The sequence below is a fragment of the Spea bombifrons genome, chromosome 1 (genome assembly GCF_027358695.1).
Source record: "Spea bombifrons isolate aSpeBom1 chromosome 1, aSpeBom1.2.pri, whole genome shotgun sequence".
NCBI classification, from domain to species: Eukaryota; Metazoa; Chordata; class Amphibia; order Anura; family Pelobatidae; genus Spea; species Spea bombifrons.
The window spans coordinates 109,179,309-109,192,528 of NC_071087.1; positions in this window are offsets into that span (position 1 = coordinate 109,179,309).

A 13,220-nucleotide genomic window follows, 5' to 3' on the forward strand; every position below is an offset into this window, starting at 1 on the left:
GCAAAGGTTTTTCTTCATTATTAAGGTATATTGGAGCGGATAGCGGATGGCAACAAAACGATCAAATGACATGACGCCCAAGAGAAGGAAGTCAGAAGAAGATGTGAAAAAGTAGAAAAAGGATTGTGTGAAACACTCATACTTGGAAATTGTCCCTTCCTTTCTAATAAGGATGGCCAAAAACTTTGGGGTTGCAGTGGAAATTAGACAAATTTCCATAAATGACAGACAAACCAAAAAAAGGTACATTGGAAAGTGGAGGCGGTAATCATAAGATATAATAGCAATCATTAATATGTTTCCACATAATGTTACAAGGAAGACCAGAAAAAGTATCACAAACAATACAATATGAGTGGTGGTGCTACAAGAAAACCCCTTCAGGATGAATTCTGACCTAAATGTTTTATTTATTATTTCCATTTATTATTGGTAAGCTATGTAATCAAACTCAATCACTTATGATATATAATCTCAATGTAACTTATTAACAGATTTTAATAGTGCACTTGATCCACACAATAAGCCAAAAAAATTGTGTTACTTGCCATTTGCCTTTCCTGTGTGTTATGTATTGTATTATATGTTAATATGATAAATTTACTACCAGCATACAGGACATAATCCAAAATACTTTAATCAGAGCTGCTGGGCTTCTGAAGTCCGGTTTGTTTTTGTTCTAAGAAGCCAACAAATCAGAAACACCAGAGGCTTTATAGCCTTTATCAGAGCCAAGTGGAGTCCATCACTTTCTCCTCTGGAAGCTTCCAAAGTGTTAACTCTTTGAAGGTTGGCCTAGAAGATAACCGTTAGAAGGTAACTTTGTTGTGGGAAAGATGGCTCAGTAGCTGAATTATAAAACATATTTTAGAATTAATTGTTTGGTCTCTCGGTAGGCTAACAAAAAAAATGTTAAATTCTAAAAAGCATACAAAATGAGAACTAGATGGAAAGAGAAACAAAATCAAACCACTTGTTTAAAACAAATTATGTGCTCAATGTTAGCCTAACCTTGCACCTATATTACCTTAATTTATGTATGACACGCACACTGCTGTGACTAGGTAGGGGTGGGTTAGAGGAGAAACTGCCCAGGGTGCAAGATAAAAGAAGACAGTACATGTTTTCTATGTGAAATTATTGTGGAGTACATTAAAAAGAAATGTTGTAGAATTTGTTAGGTATTCATTAGTGCATATATTACATTTTGTACTCAGATTGTTGCACTTCACATACTGGAATTGTATGTTTCTTCAAACTGTGTGTTTTCCAATTAAGGATATACCAGTAAGGATATACTAAGGTTCCTCGTGTTTTTGGTTTTTATTGGTCTTGTATTACTTCTTTTATCTGTCAGAACATTCTTCTGAACAGTAAGTACTTGTACTGTATACAAGCCTGATAATCTTGTGGAAACTTGTGACTGCACCACCTCCCTTGTGCTGTGTTCAACCTGATGCATGCCATTGAAATAGTATTAATTTAGACTTATTAATTATCACACATCATTTCAGACTTAAAGACAAAGAAAAATATACTAAAGACAATTTAACCTTTGAAATGTGAGCACCTGGACTGTAGCATAACAGAAAATACTATGTAAAATTATTTGTTGACACATATTAACTGCATAAAGAAAAACAAATCTTATTCTAGCTATTGTGAACTATCCCTTAAAATTACATGTTGATGGTTTACTAAGAAATAAAAAAAAACAAAGAAGAATATAGAATACAGGAAGGTGAAATAATAAAACACACAGCCATTAATCATTATCTATCCCAATATACCTCAGTATTAAGGTATTCTGGGGTAGATAAAGGATGGCAACAAAACTACCAAATGACATTTTAAAAAGCATTGGGTGAACACTTGTACATGGAAATGACCCCTTCCCATAAGGATGATCAAAGACCTTGGGATCACTGAGAAAATTACACAAATTTCAATAAATGACAGACAAATGATGTACAAAGGAAGGTACATTAGAGAGCAGAGGAGGTAATCAAAAGAGCTAATAGCAAGTAACCATAAATGTTTCCAGATTATGTATCAAGGAAGAGCAGAAACAGTATCACAAACAAAATATGAGTCATAAATTTACCAGGAAACCATTTCAGGATGAATATTGACATTAAAGTTATATTTATTATTTCCATTTAATATTGGTAACCCATACAAACAGACAGAAGAGAATTGTGTCTTACCTGTCATGCTCTTGTGTGTTAAGTATTGTATTATATGTTGGTATGAGAAATTTAGCTCACAGGAAATAATAACACAATATTTTAATCAAATATTGTTCTTGTTTTAAGAAGCCAGTGAAGCAGAAATACCAGACGCTTTAGAGTCTGGTTAGCTGAACCAAAGAGAATACATCACTTTCTCTTCTGAAAATGTTGCCTGTTAACTCTTTGAAGGTTAGCCTGGTGGATAACTGTGCTATAGGGTGTAGATAGTCTTCCCATATCATAACAAACAACTTGCTTATGCTTACTACCATCCCAAGACAAGTTCTTGCAAGATATAGAATGTAATCAAACTTATTTGGGCCACTATGCCAGATATTTACTGTAAACTTCTCTTATTCATCTGTCTCTTTTCACCCCTCTTGTAGCCTGCTTACTAACATCTCAAACCAAGCACTAATCCACCTACCCCTCTGTTCATTTTATTAACGCATCTTGAAACCACTTTGCCCTAATTACTGCTACAAGAGAGCTACTACTCTTTAGCAGTAATTTCACCCCTTCTTTTGTTTCAGTTACTCATACCTTTAGATTATAAACTCAAGCTGGGCAATCAAAAGCCCACCATTTCCAGCCAGGGAGTTTGTATAAAGTACCTTAAGGCTAGATGACACTCTATCCACCCGACCAGCCATCCATCCCAGTACATCTTTGCTGTGGGACGTTGGTTTGGAATATGTCAATAAGCCATGTTGATGTTGCAGAATATTAGGTATACATTTGTGCATGATATTTTGTACACAAATGTTGTCTGCATTAGCTGTACTTCACATTAGAATTATACTACACACTGTTGAAATGTGCTGAATTGTATGCTTTTCAATTACTGAGCATGGGCTATGGTTCCATAAAATTGTTTACTTTATTGTTGTTACATTATTTCATCTGTTTTTCTTTTGAACCGTAAATAGGGGTACTGTATACAGCCCCACATAGTCAAACAGTCAAATCCGTTTTTCTCCCTTACCTTGTAAAACCTTGTGGACTAGTGGAGGTTTGTAATTAATCTCCTTTGTGCACTCAGCATGCCATTGAATTAAGATCCATTTAAGCCTTATGTACTACTGTATCACAATCCAGACATCCAGCCAGGCAAAGAAAAATATACCAAGATGAAATTTGAGCCTTTCAATGTGAGCACATGGACTGAAGCATAAAAGAAGTTATATATTGGTTGATACGTATTACCTGCAAAAGAAAAAAACACATACACACAAGTAAACTACAAAAATACTCACATTATTGGCTGTACCACATAGTCTGGAAAGGGCTTCAGCTTACCGGTGCCGACATCAATAATAGGTGTTTTTTTTATGTTATCAGAGACAGAGTGGTTTAGATGTGGCCTATATTTTGTGGGGGTCTTTAATGCATCCTCAATTTACCTTAGCTATAATTCTATTACTACAGGCAAAATAATAAGAATGAACATTGCCATTAAGTCATCCTTTTGGTCTATTGTGAACTATCCTGGTGATGGTTATATTTACATGACAATGATTTGCTAAGTACCCTATTCAAAATTTTAATTTTACCACTGGGAATATATTAACAGAAGATAACCCACTAGATTTAATTTTCCATGGGATTTATAATAATTATCTGAACAGTTAACATTTAGAAAGTTACACAAAATCTAATTCTATGTATTTGTTTGTGCCATTTTATTGAATTAACATTGTATTTTGGTGAAATGTAACTTGCACCATGAATACATTGCCCATAATTGTGGGGTTATAGTGCCATGCTGCTGCCGACTTCATCATATCACACAAACCGCTAATAAGATGACCACTTATACTGATCATGCTTTGGCAAACTGAAGCACACACACCGATCGCCCTTATGCACATTAATGGGTACTGCAAATCACTGACTACTCAAAGACATGCTGATATGCACTCACCAATATCATTCTTAGACTAATCAATACAGGCAGTATTCTAGATTCATTTATATCAGGCATGTCCAAACTTTTTTCGAAGAGTGCCAGATTTGATGAAGTGAACATGTGCGAGGGCCGACCATTTTGCCTGACATTTTCTGAACCATTAAAATTAAATGCAAATTAACTATTTTATGCAAAGTTTATTGAAAACGGCATACCACATCTATCCCCTTCTCACAATCTCCCCTCTCCCTCCCTACCCCCCTTCTCACAATCTCCCCTCTCCCTCCCTACCCCCCTTCTCACAATCTCCCCTCTCCCTCCCTACCCCCTTCTCACAATCTCCCCTCTTCCTCCCTACCCCTCCTTCTCACAATCTCCCCTCTTCCTCCCTACCCCTCCTTCTCACAATCTCCCCTCTTCCTCCCTACCCCTCCTTCTCACAATCTCCCCTCTTCCTCCCTACCCCTCCTTCTCACAATCTCCCCTCTTCCTCCCTACCCCTCCTTCTCACAATCCCCCCTCCCTCCCTACCCCCCTTCTCACAATTTCCCCTCTCCCTCCCTACCCCCCTTCTCACAATTTCCCCTCTCCCTCCCTACCCTTCCCACGATCTACCCTCTCCATCCCTACCCCCCTTCTAACGATCTACCCTCTCCCCCCCTACCCCCCTTCTCACGATCTACCCTCTCCCTCCCTCCCTACCCCCCCTTCTCACGATCTACCCACTCCCTCCCTACTCCCCTTTGTAGGTCACTTACCGTCAACTCCTGTGTTGGGAGCGTGAGGCGTTTGTCTCGGGTGCCGGCACTTCACTGCTGAGTGCCGGCATATGACGTCAGCAACCGCTCGGCACCCCTTGGGCCCCATTGACTGGCAGAACTCCAGGGCCCGGTCGCAGTCGCGACCCCGATAGTTCCGCCACTGCCTACAATTTCTTCATCAGATGCCCTTGTGGCTGTGTGTGCCGGTGCAGGGAGACTAATCAATACAGGCAGTATTCTAGATTCATTTATATCAGGCATGTCCAAACTTTTTTCGAAGAGTGCCAGATTTGATGAAGTGAACATGTGCGAGGGCCGACCATTTTGCCTGACATTTTCTGAACCATTAAAATTAAATGCAAATTAACTATTTTATGCAAAGTTTATTGAAAACGGCATACCACATCTATCCCCTTCTCACAATCTCCCCTCTCCCTCCCTACCCCCCTTCTCACAATCTCCCCTCTCCCTCCCTACCCCCCTTCTCACAATCTCCCCTCTCCCTCCCTACCCCCTTCTCACAATCTCCCCTCTTCCTCCCTACCCCTCCTTCTCACAATCTCCCCTCTTCCTCCCTACCCCTCCTTCTCACAATCTCCCCTCTTCCTCCCTACCCCTCCTTCTCACAATCTCCCCTCTTCCTCCCTACCCCTCCTTCTCACAATCTCCCCTCTTCCTCCCTACCCCTCCTTCTCACAATCCCCCCTCCCTCCCTACCCCCTTCTCACAATTTCCCCTCTCCCTCCCTACCCCCCTTCTCACAATTTCCCCTCTCCCTCCCTACCCTTCCCACGATCTACCCTCTCCATCCCTACCCCCCTTCTAACGATCTACCCTCTCCCCCCCTACCCCCCTTCTCACGATCTACCCTCTCCCTCCCTCCCTACCCCCCCTTCTCACGATCTACCCACTCCCTCCCTACTCCCCTTTGTAGGTCACTTACCGTCAACTCCTGTGTTGGGAGCGTGAGGCGTTTGTCTCGGGTGCCGGCACTTCACTGCTGAGTGCCGGCATATGACGTCAGCAACCGCTCGGCACCCCTTGGGCCCCATTGACTGGCAGAACTCCAGGGCCCGGTCGCAGTCGCGACCCCGATAGTTCCGCCACTGCCTACAATTTCTTCATCAGATGCCCTTGTGGCTGTGTGTGCCGGTGCAGGGAGACGGAAAGCCAAAATCTAGCGACGTCCGAGATCGCAAGATTTGGGCTTTCCTTCTCCCTGCGCCGGCACACACAGCCACAAGGGCATCTGATGAAGAAATTGTGTAGGGGAGGGCAGGGGCGTACCTAGAGTATTTGGCACCCGGGGCGGATCCTGTATGTGCCCCCCCCACACTTTAAAACTACCTGGCCGAAACTGAATATGACCCCCCCACACACAACATAAAAAAATCTAACACTTTTATTTAAAGTAAGTAACACACCAAAATAGGACAAAACAATTAAATAGCAATATATATATATATATAATTGTTAACAGCAATCACATTCCTATCATGCCCAGACATACCCAGATTCCAGGAGGCACTCGCAGACTTGGCATGATAGGAGTATGATTGCCCTATCTACCCCTTCTCACTCCCTTCTCCCTATCTACCCCTCCTAACTATCTACCCTCTCCCTCTTTGAAGTTCACTTACCTTTCAGGAGTCCTGCGGTGGGGGTGCAAGGCCTCTGTCTCCCAGCTCTGCCACTGTATGGAACAGTATAGAGTGATGGGAGTTATGATGTACTTTAGAGCATAATTATATAATGAAAAATACATTGGAAATGGTACAGCATAACACCCATCACTCTCACACACTTACCAATCCACACGCATACCAATCCACACGCATACCAATCCACACGCATACCAATCCACACACGCATACCAATCCACACACGCATACCAATCCACACACACATACCAATCCACACACACATACCAATCCACACACACACCAATCCACAAACATACCAATCCACACACACACCAATCCACACACACACCAATCCACACATATACTAATCCACACACATACACCAATCCACACACATACACCAATCCACACACACATACCAATCCACACATATACCAATCCACACACATACACCAATCCACACACATACACCAATCCACACACATACACCAATCCACTCTCACTGTATGCTTTCCTACCTTTCCTCTTTACAGCTCCTTTTCCTGCTCTTCGCTCCTCTTCTTCTTCAGTTCTTCTGTCTTCTTCCGAGGGCACGGGGTTCAGAGGGCACGGACAGCGGTGGGCGCGGCTTCAGTGTTGTGCGCCGGGATCTGACAACAAACCCCGGCGCACAACAGCTGTTGCCGCGCGGATCGCAAGGGAGCGGTATCGGAGGTCTTTAACAGACCTCCGGCTCCCTTGAGTGATTTTAAGCCGGGTTCAAGGGAGATCCTTGAACCGGCTTAAAATCACTCAAGGGAGCCGGTGGTCTGTTAAAGACCTCCGATACCGCTCCCTTGCGAGCCTGCTCCTCCAGCGGCGGACATTACTGTCCATCTCTGGAGGGGTGCCGGGTGCCGGCAAGTTGGCACCCCTCTGATGAGCGGCACCCGGTGCGGACCGCCCCCCGCTCCCCGCTAGGTACCCTACTGGGGGAAGGTTAGATTTCAACCCTCGTCTACAGTCAAACATGAACTCTGTTTAAAGTTACAGTAGACGAGGGTTGAAATCTAACCCTCCCCTACACAATTTCTTCATCAGATGCCCTTGTGGCTGTGTGTGCCGGCGCAGGGAGAAGGAAAGCCCAAATCTCGCGCTTTCCTTCTCCCTGCGCCGGCTGATTACGCCAAGTCCCGTGGCTCACTTGGGGGCCGTATCAGTCCGGAACACGGGCCGCAATTGGCCCGCGGGCCGGACTTTGGACATGCCTGATTTACATACACTTAAACATGTAAGTCAAACATCAGACATCTCAACTATAGACCATAATCAGCCACACACAGCATAACCTCTCAACCCACTTAATTTGTATGAAAATCACCTTACCCAATAGTATTACACATTACTTATTTCAATATATAAATAAATCATTAGTACTATATTTTATAAACATTACACACACACATACATATATATATATATATATATATATATATATATATATATATATACCGTATTATACCGAATATAGGCCACACCCAATTATAAATACACATGAGTGGAATGGTAAAACAGTACTTTACCTAATGAACAGGAATTAGGTATCTAATTAACATTTTTGGTATCTAATTCATAATGCACCTTACTTAAAGATATTCCCCTTTGCTCCCCTGGTATGCCTCTCTGCCCCTCCCCTAGCTATGCTTTATGTCCCCTAGAAATGCCACTCTGCCCCCCAGATATGCTTTATGCCAGTCTGCCCCCCCAGATATGCCACTCTGCCTCCTGGATATGCCACCCTCCCCAGACTTACCAATGCACCCCCAGACTCCCTAGTGTTGCACACAGACAACCTCCGCTGCCGGCACATCCACCGGGGCTTCTATGGTGGAGCACCAGAAGGTTATGTCACGCCGGTGCTCCACCATAGAAGCCCTGGCAGAAGTGCCAGCAGCGGAGTGTTCAGCAACATCACCTGAGTACAGTGATAACCCACGTACATGGGTTTGTCGGGTTGTGTGGGAGGTAACTTTGACATCTGGTCCTACTGCCCCATGTCCTAATAGGGCCATCTTTGAAGCCGGCTAATTCAATTTATCCCATCAAACCATATATTTTTAAAAACTAAACACCCCAGGATATTTCAAATGCACTAATTTCACAACCAGCCTTTGTCAAAATTTGTGGCAGTCATTTTTTTTAATCACACATTGTACTTCAGGTGTGAATTTACAAACAACACCCCAATATGTGTTCAGCAACATCTTTTGATTACAGTGTTACCACCCATGCATGGGTTTGTCTGATGTTTGGGGGCGCATTTTTTTTTCGACATTTTGGTCAGTCTGTGCCTATGCCTTATCTCCACTCCAATTTACCCTATCAAACCATTCATTTCTTTTAAAATGAGACACCCCTTGGGTATTTGGAATGCTTTTATTTCAACTCTTTCAATGTCATGATTATGGGGACGATACAGCTCTAATTTTAGCACTTGCTCATAATAATAAACTTTATTTTTAAATTTTATTTATTTTATTGGTTTTGGATATGTTTTATATTCTGCTGGAACTGGATGGTTCCTCTGATGGTGACATCACTGCATAATTATTTTTAAATGTTACCACATTTTTTTTTTAGCTATTTTTATTTTTTTCCATTTTTATTTTTTATTATTTTGTAAATATTTTAGTAATCACATTGTGATTAGAAAGCTGGGCTCCATAGACTTGCATGTGCCTGTATTCAACCTGCAAAGGAAGGCATGCTTTTCAAGAGGGTCTTGAGAGACCCTCTTGCAAACTTTTTCAGCTTGGGACTGGCAACCAGCCACTAGATTGAAAGGGATGAGCCTCCTCCTCAACCACAATGGTAAGTAAGCTGTAAGGGGGTCCTAAATGTAGATTTAAGAGTGAGGCATGGAATGAGTTTGTATATATATGAGTGCGTAGGTGTATATTGTAAGTGTCAGTATGTGGAAGTGGGAGTATATGTAAATGCATATATGTTTGAGATTGTATAAATAACATTTAAAGCTGGCTTTAAGGGTGCATTTTATTATTTTTTATATATATATAGAGGCAATAATTTACACATCTTTTTTTGTAAAGTTATGTCTCCATATTATATACAGATGGATATATTTTCCAGTACATGGTTGTATCTTGGTCCCCATTTTGCCACGTACTATGTACATGGCTGACAGTTATTTAAAGGGAAATTTATTTGACCATTTAATTTAGTGCTCTAAATAAAAGAAAACTTGAGTTCATGTAAATTTCTTCCTACGCATTTCTTTTATCTTCAGATCTATAATTCACTCATCTAGACAGTCGCGTAAAATCTTAGTTGAAGTTTGCTGTGAGATGTCAGTGGTTGAACAGGTGCAGCAAGAACACCTTGAACTTGGGCCTCCAGTGCTTCCTAGTTCTCCTGTATCCAGGCTGCAATTTGTTGAGTCAAGCCCATTATGGCATCAGTAACTCCATCATGTTCTATATGTGGCTCAGTTGATCTGTAAGGAATTAGGTTCCTGGAACACTGGGTCACTGAGGTGGTCACTAGAAGACCCAGGAATTACAGAACCACTGAATGCAAAGGTAGCGCAAATAAGTCCAAGTAAGGACTTACCTTGGGAATTATGGCTTCCGTGATGCTTCACACCAGCCGAAGTTTCGCTAGCAAGCAGGCCGCTAGCCTTTTACCTGGTTTGATTCTATGCTGCTGATTTTGGATTTTCTGGCTTGTCTGATTCTTACTTTGCTCCACAATTTAGTTCCTGACGTATGGTTTTTGATTCTTCTCTGCCTAGTAATATTCTAATGGTTCGGGATGAATCTACACTACAAGGATTGTATCTCCACCATCCATTACAGTACCAAAGGCCATTTATAGATCCTGCAGAGGTTAGTCAGAAAATGTTAGCATCAGAAGCACATACAGAAAGCTTGGTAAGGTATTACAGATTCTTCTAGTCAGAACAGGACCAGTCAGTGCCCAAACACCTACACCATCTGCTCCTGTAGTTTTGCCTGACTCCAGTTTGGCCCAGACTTCTTCCTCCTTCTTGCTACAGAGGAGATCCAGCCTATAGAGATTCTCTGAACCACTGCTGAATCCAGTTTGATGTCTCCCTACCTCTTCTGTTCTGATCAGGCTAGAGTTGGCTATATCATCCCACTATTCACTGACCAGGCCCTTGCCTGGGCTTCTCCATTGTGGGAGAGAGATGTGACCTTGGTCAATAACTACACAGACTTTGTTCCAGCTTTAAGATAAGTCATTGACAATCCTGGTAGGAGTCAGACCGCATCTACCAATTTGTTTATCTGTAATCAGATAATTGTCTGACTATGCTATTGAGCTCCAGACACTGGCCGCGAGGTGAACTAGAGCGAAAAAGCTGCGTTTGAATGCCATGAATGCCATGTTCAACAAGACTGCCAAGAGACCTTCAATCCGGTTGGCTATCTGTTTTGTCAGCCTGATGTCCCTTTCGCATCTCACGAAGAAGCTATGCAAATAGGAACTATCCATCTGAATGATCTCAGAGGCACCCAAGGACTATGCCTGTACTGCGAACTCTTTGTCCATACTTTGTCCATATCTGTCCACTTGAGCCAGGAAATGCCAGAATTGAGGGTCCTACTCTGGGTGTAATGTCAGCTTCCACAGTACATAGAAACATAGAAAGTAACAGCAGATAAACCCATCTAGTCTGCACATTCTCTGAATACTTACCTTAGCCCCTGCGCTTATCTTTTATCACCCCCCCCGTCACATCTTTCTTCCAGGCTATATATGTTACGATTATGATGTTGATCCTTGATTATGAGTTGATTCCCTCACCAAAATGGCTCATTTCATACCAACTGAAAAGCTACACACAGCTACCACCACAGCATCCTAGTTTATTCAACATGTCTCGATTACAAGGATTACCTGAGACCATAGTATCTGACAGAAGCACACAGTTCACATCAAAATTCTGAGCCATTTTTTTGTCAAGCCTTATACATCCAAAACACTATATCCACAACTTTTTATTTCCAATCAAATGGTCAGACTGAACAAACCAACCAGACTCGACAATATCTCAGCTGCTACACTTCAAAAGTATAGAATGATTGGAGAGCTTTTCTGCCAATTGCTAAATTTGCATAGAACAATCAAAAGCACCACTCTAAAAAATGTCACCATTCTTTGCGAGCTTTGGTTTACATCATTCTATGCTTCCTGGCACTCTTATCCTTGGTCTGATTCTGAAGATCAATACCCGGGATAAAAAAGCTGTGACAGAATTACCTGTCATACAGGGGCCCAAGGTACTCAGAGATGGCTCCAGTCTGGCTGCCAAACAGGCAGGAACTCCATTGTGTAAAGTAATCCCATTAACAGGATGGCTACCAGGGGGATATTCAGTAGCTAAAGGGGATTAAAGGTTGGGTTGTCTACATGTACCTGTTTATCAATGTTGATTTATGTTAATGAAGTTCTATGGCTATATCAGTCTATGTTTTACAACAATAAACTGTTCATTCCTGCTGTACTCAATTCAAGGTAGTTGTGTGTCTACTTATTGGGTACACATAGCAGGGTTCTAAGGTGCGCATGCTGGCTGATGCTGGAAGTGATTCCGGGCACAACAGGAAGATACAAGTGGGTGATCTCTGGGAGTTACTACAGCTCTCTTGCTGAACCCGTTACAAAAGCCTTAAAGCCCAGATCTACCAAATGAGCTATGCTGATGCAAGATGTCTGGCCCCATCTTAAAAATTGGTGACAAAGTCTGGGTATCCTCTTTAAATCTGAACTTGTCCTATTCAAAAGGGAAACTAAATACCAGGGGCATATACCTGACTATTCCCAGGAGATGAATCAGGTAGTGTTCAAATACGTGATACAAAAGGGGCAATCCAAGAATCGTAGTCAAAATGTAGAATAAGGTCAACAAAATCTGTGTTTCTGAAACCTTTTGCTCCTCAAGCCCTGGGTTCCCCCAGTGACCCGTGCAACTTCTTCAATTCCTCATCCTGTGCTAGTCAATGGAGAGGGAGAATATGAGATGCAAGGGCATTGATGATCTTTTCACTGCAATGGACTCAAATACCTCATACAATGGGGAAGGATATGGCCCCGAGGAATGATCCTGGGAACTAGCCCATAACATGCGTGCTCCTGCATGCATACATGCTTTTCACTGTTGTCATCCCCATCATTCTGCTCCTCCTTGCTTCTGGAGGGTGCTTCTTGTTGGGGGTTCTGTCATGTCAGACCAAAAAGGGAGAAGCCTTAACTATATTTACATCCAAAATAAATTAATAACCAGTTAACCATTATGATTAAATATTGTCATATGCAGTATGTAACATACACTGTTAACAAAGATGAACATTCACTGTCGGTTGATTATTCTGTTCCGAGCTTCTCTGATGCAGTCCTTAACCTTTTGGTTTCTTAAAGTGTAAACAAACGGATTTAATAACGGTGCCAGAACAGTGCTTACCAGATTTACAATTTTATCCGTAACTACTGAATAATCCTTGGATGGTCTGATTTCAATAAATATTGCACTTCCGAACACTATAGATACCATTGTCAAGTGAGATATACATGTCGAAAAGGTCTTCTGACGACCAGCGTCAGATGGAATCCTTATAACAGTTGCCACAATGAGGATATAAGATATCGTTGTAAC